The sequence below is a fragment of the Chrysochloris asiatica genome, unplaced genomic scaffold, assembly GCF_000296735.1.
Source record: "Chrysochloris asiatica unplaced genomic scaffold, ChrAsi1.0 scaffold00092, whole genome shotgun sequence".
Classification (NCBI taxonomy): Eukaryota; Metazoa; Chordata; class Mammalia; order Afrosoricida; family Chrysochloridae; genus Chrysochloris; species Chrysochloris asiatica.
Window position 1 is genome coordinate 8,919,183 of NW_006408610.1, and position 14,529 is coordinate 8,933,711.

A 14,529-nucleotide genomic window follows, 5' to 3' on the forward strand; every position below is an offset into this window, starting at 1 on the left:
GAACGAAACCGATACGCACTGCTTAGACTTCAGGTCAGACCCTGTACTGGGTGTTGTCAAATGGCTGAGACAATTCAGTAGCAAAGACAAAATAGTAAAAAGAAGATAGACCAAAATGTAGGCTGGGTCATAAATCAGTTAGTGGTTTCATAGCTCATTGAACAAACCTAACCAAAATGGGTTGATGAATGATTCGATTTTGACCTAGAGGAAGGTCACTGAGGGGCTGCCTTCAAGATCTTTCCCACATCCGAAACTCATCAACATGCAGGTATTTGCAATTCCTTGGTTGCAGACATAGAAGGCAGGCATATCACAAAGCTGAGGCTGTGGGGAGTGGATATGCCTGGTGTTCTCAGAGGGTCAGGCTCAGGGGAGATGGCAGAACTTGTTCAAAGTCACACAGTTGGTTTGTGCAAAGCCAGTCTGAGGCCAGAGTTCCCCACCTCCGTGGGCAGCGCTGATCGATGTAAGGTTCACAGTGATCTTGGCAGGCTTGGACAAACAGCTGATTCGAGCAGGATAGAGCTTAACAGGGATGTGCAACGCCTTGCATTTCAGGTTCAGGAAAATCAATTGCCTAAGTACAGGATGCAGAAGCTGGCTCGCAGCTGGGCTTGTGTAAAAGACCTGGGGAGCATCTATTGACCACGAGATCAATACAACCCAGCAGCAAGATGCAGCCATTAACAGGGATGGTTCAGCCTCGGATACTGCCTGAACTGAGGTAACATGGCTAGAGCCCAAGAGTGACAACCTCTCTTTTGTGTGTGCTCGTCCGCCACTTTCAAAGACTTTTGTTTACTTTTAGGTGTCACAGATTTAAAAGCACATTTGGATTCTATTGAGAGGACAGAGGCTGGGCTCAGGAAGGATCTGGATGCCTTTTAGAGATCTTATGAAAGGAACTGAAGATGTTTAACTGGAAGAGGAGAGTGATAAGGGACAAGAGGGGAACCTTCAGTTTACAAAGCGGTTGTTATGGGAGAAGGAGGGCCCTGAGCTGTGCAAACAATTAAGTGCTTGGCAGTTTGAATCTGTCTAGAAGTACCTTGGAAGAAAAACCTGGAGTTGTTCTTCCAAAAGATCACAGCCATGAAAATCCTATGGATCTGTTCTACCCTGAAACACATGGGGTAACCATGAGCCAGAGTTGACAGTGATGGTTGGGTTTGTGATTGTGTGTTGTGGATAAAGGCCCAGGCTAATTTGGTGTAGCCCTAGACGGTAGACCTGCAACTTAAAGCAATGTGGTGCGATGGAGTGGTTTGCCAACTGGCCAACTGTGTCCAATGGAATTCCAGGAAGTTAAGAGGCAGGACCTGAACAAGGGGGTCCAGAAACTATCTAATAAGTGCAGGGAGGGTGTGTACGCTGTACACTATCTCAACCACTGATCTGTCGGTGCATTGTACTGTGTGTGCCATTATGATGCTGGGAACAATACCATCAGTATTTCAAATACCAGCAGGGTCACCAGACTACTAGGAAGAAGGACCTGGGGATCTGCTTCTGAAATTACCCACTGAAAACCCTGTGGATTATAGGACGTTGTCTGAGATTTGAAATAGTTTATTTTGTATGTGTCATTAGGAAGGGACTGGTCACTGGAGAAGGACGTCATGTTAGGTAAAGTGGAGTCTCAGTCAATCCTACAAGAGGGATTGATTCAGTAGCACAACAATGGCCTTAGAATGAGTGACAATCATGAAAGAGGAGTCATGGTAGCATAGTTAATTATGAATTGGATTGCCAACCTCAAGGTCAACAGTTCGAATCTACCAGAAGGAGGAGGCTTTCTGCTCCCATAAAGATTTACAGTCTCTGAAACCTTATGTTGTTGTTGTTAAGTGTCATCAAGTCAGTTCTGACTCATAGCCACCCTTTCTATGGTTTCCAAGGAGTGGCTGGTAAGTTTGAACAGCCAACTTTGCAGTCCAAGCCGACCTTTGGGTCTAGTGCATTATTCCACAGTGCCACTATGAGTCGGAACTGACTCAGCAGCACATAACCACCACCAACCACCAAGACGATGACCAGAGCCAGGCAACACGAAGGCACCGTGACCTGGAACCTACTTGCTGGCAGCTGACAACATCTCCCTCTTAGCATTTGTTGTTGTTGTGAATTGCTAGCAAGTGGATTCAGACTCATAGTGATCCTGCATAGGGTTTCTGAAGAGCGGCTGGTGAGTTTGAACCATTGACCTTGTGACTCAAACTGACCTGGCGGTCCAGTGCTTATCCTACAGTGCCACACCAGGACTCCATAGTAGCATTTAGAAACATACCTATATACTTGCATATATGGGACAAAATCCAAAGGCACCTAAGGATTGGTCACTGCCCTGAAGCCTCCGGAGAGCTTATGTGCTGTGACTTTTTTGTTGTTGTTGTTAAGTACTGTGGAGTCAATTCTGACTCATAGTGACTCTGCACAGGGTTTCCGAGGCTATAAATCTACGGGAGCAGAATGTCTCATCTTTCTTCTGTGGAACTGCTGGTAGTTTCGAACTGCTGACCTTGAGGTTGGCAGCCCCACTCGTAACCACTATGCTACCAGAGCTGTGACTTTTGTGGGAAGAACAATGCCAGGGATCAGGAGAGGAAGATGAAGTGTAACTGAAGAGGAAGCGTCTATGCAGTCACAAGCTCAATGCAGCTGACTGCTCCCTCCCAAGGGACTATTTCCTGAGCTGCTGTGTTAAACTCTGCTTCAGGATGACCCTTGCAGGGATAAAGGGGAAGAAATGACCTGTCTGGTCCCATCTAATGTTGACTGCAGATTTGCTCCATGGAGGTGGATTCTCCTCATCTCGATGGGCTGGCATGAACACTGGGCATGATCTTGTCCTGGTAATGTCAGCAGGAATGGCCAGGTGGAGAAGTTAGGGGCAGAGGTGTGAGTGGATGGTGAGGATGGACTGTGGTCACAAGAGACAGCAAGGTGGAAAAGAAGTGAGGGATCTGATGCAAAACAACAACAACAAGCAAGACAGGTTCCTACTCATGGAGAAAGGAATTCTGGTGGTGTACAAATCAGGCTGTGAACCGCAAGGTCAGCAGTTAGACACTACCAGCTGTTCCGCAGGAGAAAGATAAGGCTTTCTGCTCCTGTAAAGATTTACAGCCTCGGGAACTCTGTAAGCCTCTATGAGTAGGAACTGACTTCAAGGCGCATAACAACAACAACAACAACAACAACATATATGAGTCCAGGGTCCTGGTATGGTGCTATAGGCTAATGAGCCAGACTGCAAAGCCATTTGAACTGCAAGTTTGGTGGTTCAAGTTCACCAGCTGTTCCTTGGAAACCCTATACAGGGTTGCTATGGGTCAGAATCAACTTGACGGCACTTAACAACAACAATACAGGAGTTTGGAGTCCTGGTGTGATGCTGGTGGATTAATACGCTGGGCTGCAAAGTTGGTTTGAATCGCAAGGTTGGTGGTTCAAGCTCACCAGCCGCTCCTAGGAAACCCTTTAGGGATAGCTATGGGTCGCCACCAACTTGATATCACTTAACAACAACAAAAACATACAGGAGTCCTGGTGTGGCATTGCAGGATAAAGCACTGGACCGCAAGGTCAGCAGTTCAAACTTACCAGCCACTCATTGGAAACCCTATACAGGGTCGCTATGAGTCCAAAATGATTCAACAGCACTTAACAACAACAACATACAAGTTGGTTTAAACCACAAGGTCAGTGTTTCAATTCAACAGTCGCTCCTTGGAAACCCTATATAGGGTCACTGGTAGTATAATGGTTATGAGTCAGGCTGTTAATTTCAATGTCAGCAGTTCAAAACTACCAGCGGTTGGTTCCATGGGAGAAAGATGAGGCTTTCTGCTCCCGTAAAGATTCACAGCCTCAGAAATTCTATGCTGGGTTACTGTGAATGAGAAACGACAAGAGGGCACACCACCACCATGACAATAACAACAGTGGACTCCTCGGGGCTGAGACTCAGCGTGGCTGAGACTTGGGGACTGACAGGTCTGTGCTCCTTAATTCAGGGTGTTCTAGAGTCCTCTGGGTCAGAGGGAGTCTCATGGCCTCAATCTGTAGGGTCTCTATGGAAGAACACTGAGGCCATCCAGAAACCTAGAGGAACTGGACTCTAGACTGAGCCTAGCCCTGGCTGAACCTTCTCTCACTCCTCACACTGACTGTTGCTCTCTGGTTGGGGACTGTTGGAATTACAGCCCATCACTCGCAGTCCCTCCTTACCTACCTTCATTGAGGGGTCTACTATATCTCTCTGCTGAGGGATCCCAGGAAGGTAGGTGTGCACCACAGATCCTTTGCTGGATCATGGAGTCAGTGGGATCCTGCTTGCTTGGTCCCTTTACCTACTGGATTCTTATTCCTCACAGTAGTCAGTGCCCTCTCCCATGCCCACCATGAAAAAGAAAAGAAAAGAAAAGGTTGGCAGTTTAAACCCACCAGCTGCTCTTCAGGAGAAAGGTGTGGCTTTCTACCCCATAAAGATGCACAGCCTTGGAAACCCAATGGGCCCTCTGTCCTAAAGGGTCTCTTTGAGTCAGAATCGACTCCTTAGCAACAGGTTCATACAGTGGAGAGAGAGTAAGTCTTCTCTCCTTTCCTGTTCCCATCACCTAGGCGCTCCATCAGAAGCCATCACTGTATTGTTGTGAAACCTTCAGCGATTCCCTGCACAGATGAGCACAGACTCTGTTGTCTTTGTTGTTGTTGTTAGGTGCCAGCGAGTCGGTTCTGACTCATAGCTACCCACGGTAGGGTTTCTGAGGAGTGGCTGGTGAGTCTGAACTGCTAGGCGGCTTCAAAAAGTTTGTAGAAAATTCTATTACCTTTTAATTCCATTTTTTCCACAAACTTTATGAAGCGCCCTCACATGTACATGTGACGAGATACTACACATGCAAATGGAAGTGTCTTTCCTCTTACACAGCACTGCATCTTAGAGAACTTTCCTAATGTCTTCATTCATTTAAAGGGCTGCCCAACACTTGATCCTATTGATTTACCATAATTCAACAAGAGCCCTATTAATGGACACTTAGGGTGTTCTAATCTTTTGCTATTAAGATCCCCAATGGCATTGAATATCCTTGGCATTGAAATAGATCACTTTGCAACTCAACAAATTCATAGGTGAGATTAAATACCCCTAACAGCAGGGTCAAAACTTATGTACATTTGTAGTTTTGGTTAACCCAATATTCTAATTGTCATATAGGCTAGGTCAGCAGTTCCAATCTACCAGCCATTCCTCAGGTATGCTATAGAGGATCATTATGAGTCTGAACTGACTCGATGGCACTTAACAACAATAACAAGGAAACTGCCACATCTTTCTCCAGTGGATCGGCTGGTGGCCTCAAACCACCCACCTCCCAGGTCAGCAGCTGAGTATTTAGCCCATGCACCATCAAAGCGGTGAGCAACTCACCACCCTGTTTAAGAAACAGACCATTGTGGATGGCTTTTTTTTTTGGTGTGTGTGTGTGTGTGTGTTTTAAGTTCTATTGCGATGCAGATGAGAATTTACTGAGCAAACTGATTTTCCACTCAACAATTCACACATGTTTTGTGTCATGACGTTGACTTTTGTAATCCCAGTAATGCAATTACACTGCTCTGTCCCCGCTTCCTCCCTGTGAGTCTTATTCCCATTCATCTGTCCTTCCTGTGTCCTGTGCCCTAGTTCTGGGCAAATGCTGCCTTTTCATCTCCTATGATTTCTCTCATCTTCACTTCTCCCACCAAGCCTAATGGCAATTCTGAGCTTTGTGTTCATTATTCACTTGCTTTACATCTGAGTTTATATGCTCACACACTCCCCCACACACATGAATGTGTATAGAAAAATTCCATTATCTTTCTATTTCATTTTTCCCACAAAACTTTTGAAACCCCATCCTATAAATATAGTATGTAAATATATGTGCATATATGTCTGCTTAAACAGTTCATTAAGTACCTAAATTATATACGTTATAGGACTTTTACACAAATGGTATTGTGCCTGAATATATCATGTTACAACTGATTTTATTTTACTCAACAAGTATGTAAAGTAGATTTGCTTTCGGACTTTTATATAAATAGTATTGTGAACCGTATATGTAATTCTGCAACTGATTTTATTTCACTCAACAAGTTTTGAACTCCTTAATGTTGCTTTTGAAATCCATCCATCTTGCTTCTAATAGCGATTCCGATTTTCTCTGCTATAAAATCTGTCATTGTATGAATACACCACAAGTTGTTTACTGTTTCTCTTGTTGATGACCTCATGAGCCACCTCCCTGCCCAATGTCTTTTTTCCCATTACATCACATTTTGTTATTTAAAATGTTGTCGTTTACAAAAGGAGAGGAGTGACTGACTTTTCAGTCCAGGAGCGGAGGACCCGGGATCATCCAGGGAAAAGAGAAGAGTGCAGGACCCTACCCAGTGAAGCAGGGACAGCAGAGATGGAGGCAGAGACAATGACATGGAGAGAGGGAATGGCTGGGGACTGTAGACCCAGAGAGGGAGAGGGACTGTGTGCTGATGGCTGGGGGTCTGGCCTGCAGGTTGTACCCTTTAGTTGTTTGAATGGTTATATATTCCTGAGTGCTTTGGTGTACATCCAAAAATAAAACAGAGGGAATGGAAGCAAATACTGTTGACTGATGAGGCATGGAGGGGATTGTAATCATTGCAATGAAACGAAATACAATAGGATGAATGTAAAGCTGATGCTCTCCCATGTAAACTATCACTCAATTCACAATAAAAAACTTTAAAAAAAATGTTATTGTTTATTTGTGTGTGTGTGTCATTGTTGGAAATTTTCTAGTCTGTATTTCCTTGGGCTCACTTCAAGCGTTTCTAGAGAATCTCTCAAGGGTTGGGAATGCTGGGTCATAGTACATGTGTGTCTTCAGGAAACGTACACTTTTTCCCATTTCAAAAATGGCCTGCTGGCATCATTACTGATTGTGTACGGAAGACCCCCAATGAGATGGATTGGCACACTGGAAGTAGCAATGGGCTCAAATGTAACAATTGTGAGGATGGCACAGGACCAGGCAGTGTTTCCTTCTGTCGTGCATACAAGTCAGCACTGATTCAATGGCACCTAACCATAACACTCACGTGGAAGAAATTAGTACTTTGTCTGTGATGGGGGCATGTTGTTGTCGTTGTTGTTAATTGTCTTTTGCGTTGATTCTGATTTATGATGACCCCATGTGTTCAGAGTATAACTGGTCCATAGGATTTTTAAGACTATGACCTTTAACAAGCAGATCACCAGGCCTGTCTTCCGAAGCACCTCTGGGTGGATTCGAACTGCCAATCTTTCAATGAGTAGTCAATCGCTTAACCTTCTGCACCACCCAGGATGTTTGTTGTTTGTTGTTAAATGACTTCGAGTCCGTTTTGACTCATAGCAAACATGCATAGGAGCAGCTGGTGTGCTTGAACCAACCACCTTGTGGCTAACAGTCCACAAGGTATGGAGCCACGTGAGGGTATATTAGTATTTAAAACTCAAAAAACAATAGTCCTGTGGTAAAGAAACCTACCTGACCCAGTGCTTCCCAATCAATTTGACGTCAAGTCCTTTTCTCCCACAGCTACCTCATTGGAGCTCACTTAGGAGATGCTGATGTGAGGGACTAAACATCAGGACCTGGCCAAACAAGATGCTGGCATTCGACAGAACTTTCAACAGCCAGGGGACCCCATGAGGATCATCCTGTTTCAGGTGCTGGTGGCACAGTAAGTTCAGAACTGGAATGTGAACCGAAAGGATGGTAGTTCAAAACCACCAGCTGCTCTTTGGGAGACCGATGAGACAGTCTGTTTCCATAAAGATCCACAACCTGGGAACCCCTACGGAGCAGGTCTTATACTGCATCTGCCCAGCAGCAGGCTTTGTGCCAGGCGCTTCCCATCCCTGACTCAATCTCCACCATGGAGTGGGGAGCACACAGAGGCTCAGAGTAGAGATTGATCTAAGAAGGACAAAGGTTTGTCCTGATTCCAAAAATCAAAAGCTCACTCTGACTCCATTCCATGATGCCCACGGGACCAATGTTCCAGAATCATGTCCTCTAAGAGGCTGGACACTGGGGTTGCCTCCCTCACTCTCCCTTTGCTGTAATCATGGGCCCCCATCAAGCCTGTCTGCTGGCTCTGCTGGCTATTTTAGCAATGTGCTGTCTTAGCCTCTGCTGGCAGATCCATGCCTTCTCCTCTTTGAGCCCCTGGCGTATGCTGCAGGGTTTGGCGCACAGCCAGTGTCTCTGGATGGTCCAGAATGGAGGTAATGACAGTGACATTGTTGGGTGCAGTGAGGACTTCATGGGGATTATCCTAGACCTTTGCCCACAGCAAGCCTACAGAGGCACGGCTCTTGGCATCTCCATGCTGCAGAGGAAGAACTAAGGATGGTGGAAGTTGAGTAGTTAATCCAAGGTCACATGACCACTCAGTGGTAGAGGCAGGATTTGAACTGTAGATGGCTAAACCAGGTGGCCCCTGCCTAGCAGAAGCCCACAGTCATACCTGGGAATTGCCCAGTGGTGAAGATGACACAAACCCCGGGTCTTTAATTCACTGCTGAAGTAAGGTCTCTGGGAACAGGCAGTCATGGGTTGGGTCAGACCCCAGGCCTGGTCTTCTGTTGTGTCTGCTCCCCTCTCACCAGGGGTGGGGGTCACAGGACCAGTCCCTGGCTACTTGAGGCTCAGAAGAGAGCCCCCAGTCTCTCATTTGCAGGGCTGGCAGTTGCTCTGGGCAAGCTGCAAGCTAACAGCTGTGACTCCAGTCCCCAAAGCTCCCCTCCCCATTACCTGTGTCAACACTTTTATTTTTAAAGCAGCAGAGCCTAGTGGGGGCTGAGGGTGATCGATGGGGAGGGAGGGAGCTGGGCCCTTATCAGCGCTGGGGTCCTTGCATATGTAACGCCCTCATATAATTAACAGTGAAGATCATTTACATTGTCGCTTAGCTAATTTTCATAATGTTTTCTTTATTATCAGAGGAAGAAATTAACCCAAGAATTTATTTACATAGCAGCCTCAAACAGTAACAGCTTGCTAATTGCCTGTTAGGTGATTAATAAGCTTACAGCAGATGCTAATGCATCGCGGGCTCCCGTTTCAAAGGTGCTCTTGCTGCATGCTTGTGTTTTTGGCAGCTTAATTAGTGCAATAATTATGTACTTGTTGCTCCTTCTTTCGAGCAAATACTGTCAAATGCTTAAAAGATTAAAGTGAATTATATCCTGAGAACTCACAGCGCTTGAGGAGGCCTGTTCTTGCTAACTTCTCTGCTGGTTCAAAAATAGAAGAGGGTACATGAGAGAGGAAGGTGTCTTGCTGCTTGGCCTGAGAGCAGGAATGAACCCAAGTGGGTTCAAGTCCTGGCTTTGCCCCTTTAAGTGCTGCCTCTGTTTCCCATCTGTAAAAAGAGGGACACATCATTGGTGTGGGAAATGGTGGGGAGGAGGGTTGAGGGAAGGGGTGGAGAAATCATTAGAATCAAAGAGATTCAAAGGACATACAACTTTGGATCCTGATTTGCATGAGTAAATTGCAAAACGATGCCTTTGAGATTTACCAGGATGTTTAGCCCTGGATTGCATAGTGGATGATCCCCAGGAGTTATAGTTGACTTTGCTTGAGTAATAAGAGCATCGTGATTAAAGGTTCCCCCCCACCCCCCAAAAATTCCCTTCTTTGTTAGGTGGGCATATGAGAGGGCTGGAATGAGATGATGTCTGGGATTTGCTGGAAAATACTCCTGCCAGCTCCTGAAAATAGTGCAGTCTGTAGATTAAGGTCTGTGGGTGGTGTGAGCAGTTTGTGATCATCCACAGGTCCCAAGGATGACTCCGTGGAAACCCTTTACAGGGTCCCTATGAGTTTAGTTGCGGTGTTGCTGTAATCTACAGTCTCACTCTTGGAGCAGGACTCCAAGAAGCAGGAGTCCCCAACCTACCTGGCTGTAGCTGACTGAGCCACAGGTATACAATACCTTGCTCAAGTTGAGTCAAACAGTTTCTTCCTATCCAGAATTTGGCACTTGAATGGGGGACTTTGAGAAAAACAATTTGGATAATTAAGCACTTTTAAGGCAGGGCTCAAGAAGTGTAGTGGGTATGAATCGGGCTGCGAACCGCAAGGTCAGCAGTTCGAAACTACCAGTTGCTCCGCGGGAGAAAGATGAGGCTTTCTGCTCCTGTAAAGATTTACAGCCTCGGAAACCCTGTTCATGGGTCGGAACCGACTCGACGGCACTTAACAACAACAACAACAACAAGGCAGGGCTCAGGATACAGCCCACCAGCCTTCTACTGAAGTTCTCAGGGTGGCTTAGGGCCCTTCCTCCATCCCTGGTCTCAAGTCTTCTTTGCTCTTCTAAGCTTTTCCAGAAGAATTCTAACAAATCCAGTTTCCCCCGTTCCATACACTTGCATTGAGCAAATAAACACCCCACATATGCCCTTGTATAATACCTGGCTCTCTCATTTTTGGCACTTCTCAGAGTTACCCATTTTCAATTATATCTCCAGGTTTTTGGTTAATGCCTGGTATAGTCCTGTGGGTTGATGCACTGGACTGCTAAGTCGGTTTAAATCTCAAGGTTGACGGTTCAAGCTCACCAGTCGCTCCTAAGAAACCCTATACAGGGTCGACTCGACAGCACTTAATAACAATAACAGCATGGCTCTGGAGGTCAGAGAAAGGGTCAGTTTTCGGTTTCTACTCATGGGCCAACACCTAAGACAGTATCTGGCATATACAATTAAAAACACTAACTCTTATTATTTTTTTATTTCCAGTAGAACAAAGAAAGAAAGATTAAATCTATGTTTAATTTACCCAGAGTAGATTTCTGTTGCTGACAACCAAATGGACATGCAGTGATGGACATCAGCGAAGAGCTCAGGGCTTCCCTTTCTGCTTTCTTTTTAAAACATTTTACACATTGAGTATTGAATGCCAACATGACAGAAATGTGAGATCCTGGGCTTGCCCTGTACCAGTCATTCTTAGTGCATCATTATTGTCCAGAAGGCTCCGTAAAAGTTATGTTCTTGTTGATTCACATCCCCAGAGTTTCTGAGTCCATCGGGGTAGAGGGGGACCCCAGAAAGGGTCTTTTTAACAAGCTTCCCTGTTCTGCTGATGTTGCTGGCCAGGGGTCACATTTTGAGAACCACTGTAAACCTTTATGCGAGAGCAGACAGCCTCACCTTTCTCCTGCAGAGAGGCTGAGGGGTTTGAACTTCCGACCTTGTGGCTAGCAGACCAACGCTTAACCTACTGCATCACCATACTCCTTTACTACCCTGTAGGAACAGCTGTTGTTGGTGAGTGCCATCAAGTCGATTCTGACTCCCAGTGATAACCCTATGTAGGGTTTCCAAGGATTAGCTGATGGGTTCGAACCTCCAACCTTGCGCTTAGCGATTCAGTGTTTATAACAGCACCACCCCAGGACTCCCTATAGGAGCTCAGAACTAAACACCTATCTTGGGAGACAGGATTTTCAGAGTTAATGTTGAAATGCAGACAATAGAAGGATGTTTGAATTTTAGTAGCTTTACATCACATCTAGCTCTTCTTTAGAGGACAAAACCCTAATTTCCTTTGGATGATCCACCCCTCCTTCACCCTTTGTTTCTGTGTTCTTAGCGGGGCTCTGGGTACCTGGCTCTGGGGTAGAACATCTATGTGCACCCAAAACATACAGTAAGGGGCCCAAGGCCACCCAGTGACATGATTTACATGGTCTCAGCAGCCTGAATCCTAGGACCTTAGTAGAAGCTACAAAGATGCAAGATTTTTATTCCCTGCTAGAGCTCTGGTAGCGTAGTGGTTACGAATCGGGCTGCGAACCTTAAGGTCAGCGGTTCGAAACTACCAGCTGCTCCGCGGGAGAAAGATGAGGCTTTCTACTCCCGTAAAGATTTACACCCTCGGAAACTCTATACAGGGTCGCTATGGGTCGGAACCGACTCGATGGCACATAACAACAACAACAGACCAGAACTGCTAGCTGCCATCCTGCCACATTCAAAAGCCCAAGCCTGCTGCTGTTGGGTCGACTGGACCCGTGGCATTGCCGTCAGTTACACAGCTGACTCCTCCTCGGCTGTAATCTTCATGGAGTGGATCACCAGGTCTTTTTTCACGGTACCGCTGGGTTGATTTAAACTGTCAACTTATAAGGTATTAGTTGATGGCAAACCAGGGACCCTACAGTAAGAAAAGAGTCTTTAAAACTGGAGCCCAGCAGAACAAAGCAGAAAGAGGTCATTGTTTAAGCCCCCTGGATCCTGAAGTGAAAACATCTGGGCTTGACATATATATGAGTCAACAAACCCCTTTTCTGAATGTCGTTTTGGGGGTGGGGTGGGGAACATTGAAGCTGGGCTTTCCTTCTGAATTAGCACAGCTTCATGGATAATCAGGAAGTGACTTAGTGTCCAGCTGGGAGGATGGAGCACTTCCCTGGATGGTACAAGTGATTGACATACTCATCTGCTAACTGAAAGGTTGGAGGTTCAAATCCACTCAAAGGTGCTGCAGAAGAAAGACCTGGAGATCTGCTTCCAAAAAGTCAGCCACTGAAAACCCTATGGACAGTTCGACTCTGGATCATCTGGGGTCACGATAACTTGAAGTAAATTCAATGGCAACTGTTCTGTGGGTTTTTGTGTGTGTATGTGAGTTGGGGGGATGTAGCCGATGAACAAAGGTGTAGTGGAGGGAAAGAGGAAGGTCCAAACTGGAACCACAGCACAAGTCAGCCAGGCAGAAGCCCAGGCACCCAGTGAGAAGAACCCAGAGGAGTTAAGCCCAATAGGAAGTGGGGTATCTTGCCACCCGATGGGAAAAACACTTTGCCATCCATGGTCCCCTTTCCCAGAAGAGGTCACTCCTGATGCCAGAGGTCCCCAGAGTCTGCTAGTCCATGAATCCAGACTTCCTGCCCAGACGGGGCAGCTGGGATGAGGTCATGGCTGGGGAGAGTCTTTTATCCTCTTGCTAAGCTTCTTTCAGTAGCAATTGCTGTCTGCTTAATCTCAGAATTATCTGATTGCCACAGTCGAGTTTTCCACATTAGGCAGGGAGCCAACAAGTTACTTAACCTATAATTGCCCTTTAATGAAGCCCATCTTCAAAACTGAATTGTCCGAGGGAAACTTGTAAACACGCAGCAAGGCCCAAGCCCACGCTGGCCCCAGACATTGCACTGAGGCCCTTGACTCCTCTCTGGCGTCAGCCACATTTGTCTGAGTTATTGGGGCTTTATCGCCCACTGCCACCCAGAATCCAGAGAAGGAGTCTGGTTTTGCAATGGTTGCCAGAAGCTGGTCGAGCCTTTTAAAAACAAGCTTGAAGGGGCCTGGGTTCAGGCTCACACAGTTCCCTTTGCCGAGTGCCCCGCCTTCACCCCCCACCTTCTACAAGATGCAAAAGTCATGGGCCAACTTCACCACATGAACTCTTTGAAACCAAAGTAGCATCTAACTTCAGCGGAAGTGTGTGATGGTGGAAAAGTGACCAGCCAATGGGAACTGCTCGGGGTTTCTTCTCTAAGATGTTCTCATTCAAACCTTAGAATGTCAGAGTGGATGTTTTCTAGTCAAACAAACTCAGCTGTTTTGTAGCTAGCTTTCTTGCTATTTTTTCCAGGGCGAACCAGGACTAGGAAAGAAATATCTCTGAAGCTTGACTTTACACATTACCTCATTTAAATTACCTGAACAACTCTAGGAACTCAGCCTTATTATCTTCATTTTCTGGATAAGGAATGTGAGGTTCAGAGAGGTTAAGTAAATTGCTCAAATATTTTACACAGCATGTGAGCATGGGAGGTAGAATTTGAATTTGGATTTCGCTAATGTCAAAGTCAGTCAAAATTCTTTTATCACACTCTGGTAACTGGCTAAGGAAGTCTGGTGGTGCTGTGGATTAAGTGTTGGACTGTTAGCTCAACCGCAAGGTTGGTGGTTCAAACCTATCAGATGCTTTGAGGGAGCAAGATGAAGCTGTCTGCAGCAGTAAAAATTCACAATCTTGGAAACGCTAAGAAGCGGTTCATCTGTGTCCTATATAGGGTCTCTAAGATAGGGGAAGGAGCTCTCGTAGCATAGTGGCTACGAGTTGGGCTGCTAACTTCAAGATCAGCAGTTCAAAACTACCAGCCATTCCACTGGAGAAAGATGAGGCTTTCTGCTCCCATAAAGATTTACAGCCTCAGAAACCCTATACAGGGTCGCTATGAGTCGAAACGGACTCCACGGCACACTACCACCACCACCACCATGATCACCGTGAGTAGAAAGACTCACTGGTAGTGAATTTTTGAGGGGTGACTCCCTTATCAACATAATGTTGGCTTAAGATCAGTGAGGAGTGCAGATAGGAAGAACTGCAGATTCATGGATAAAATGCTATGATGTCTGGAATTGACTTCAAAGTAACCCAGGAGGGGGGTGGGGGAAGGTAGGAGCAGAGATAAAACAAGCTG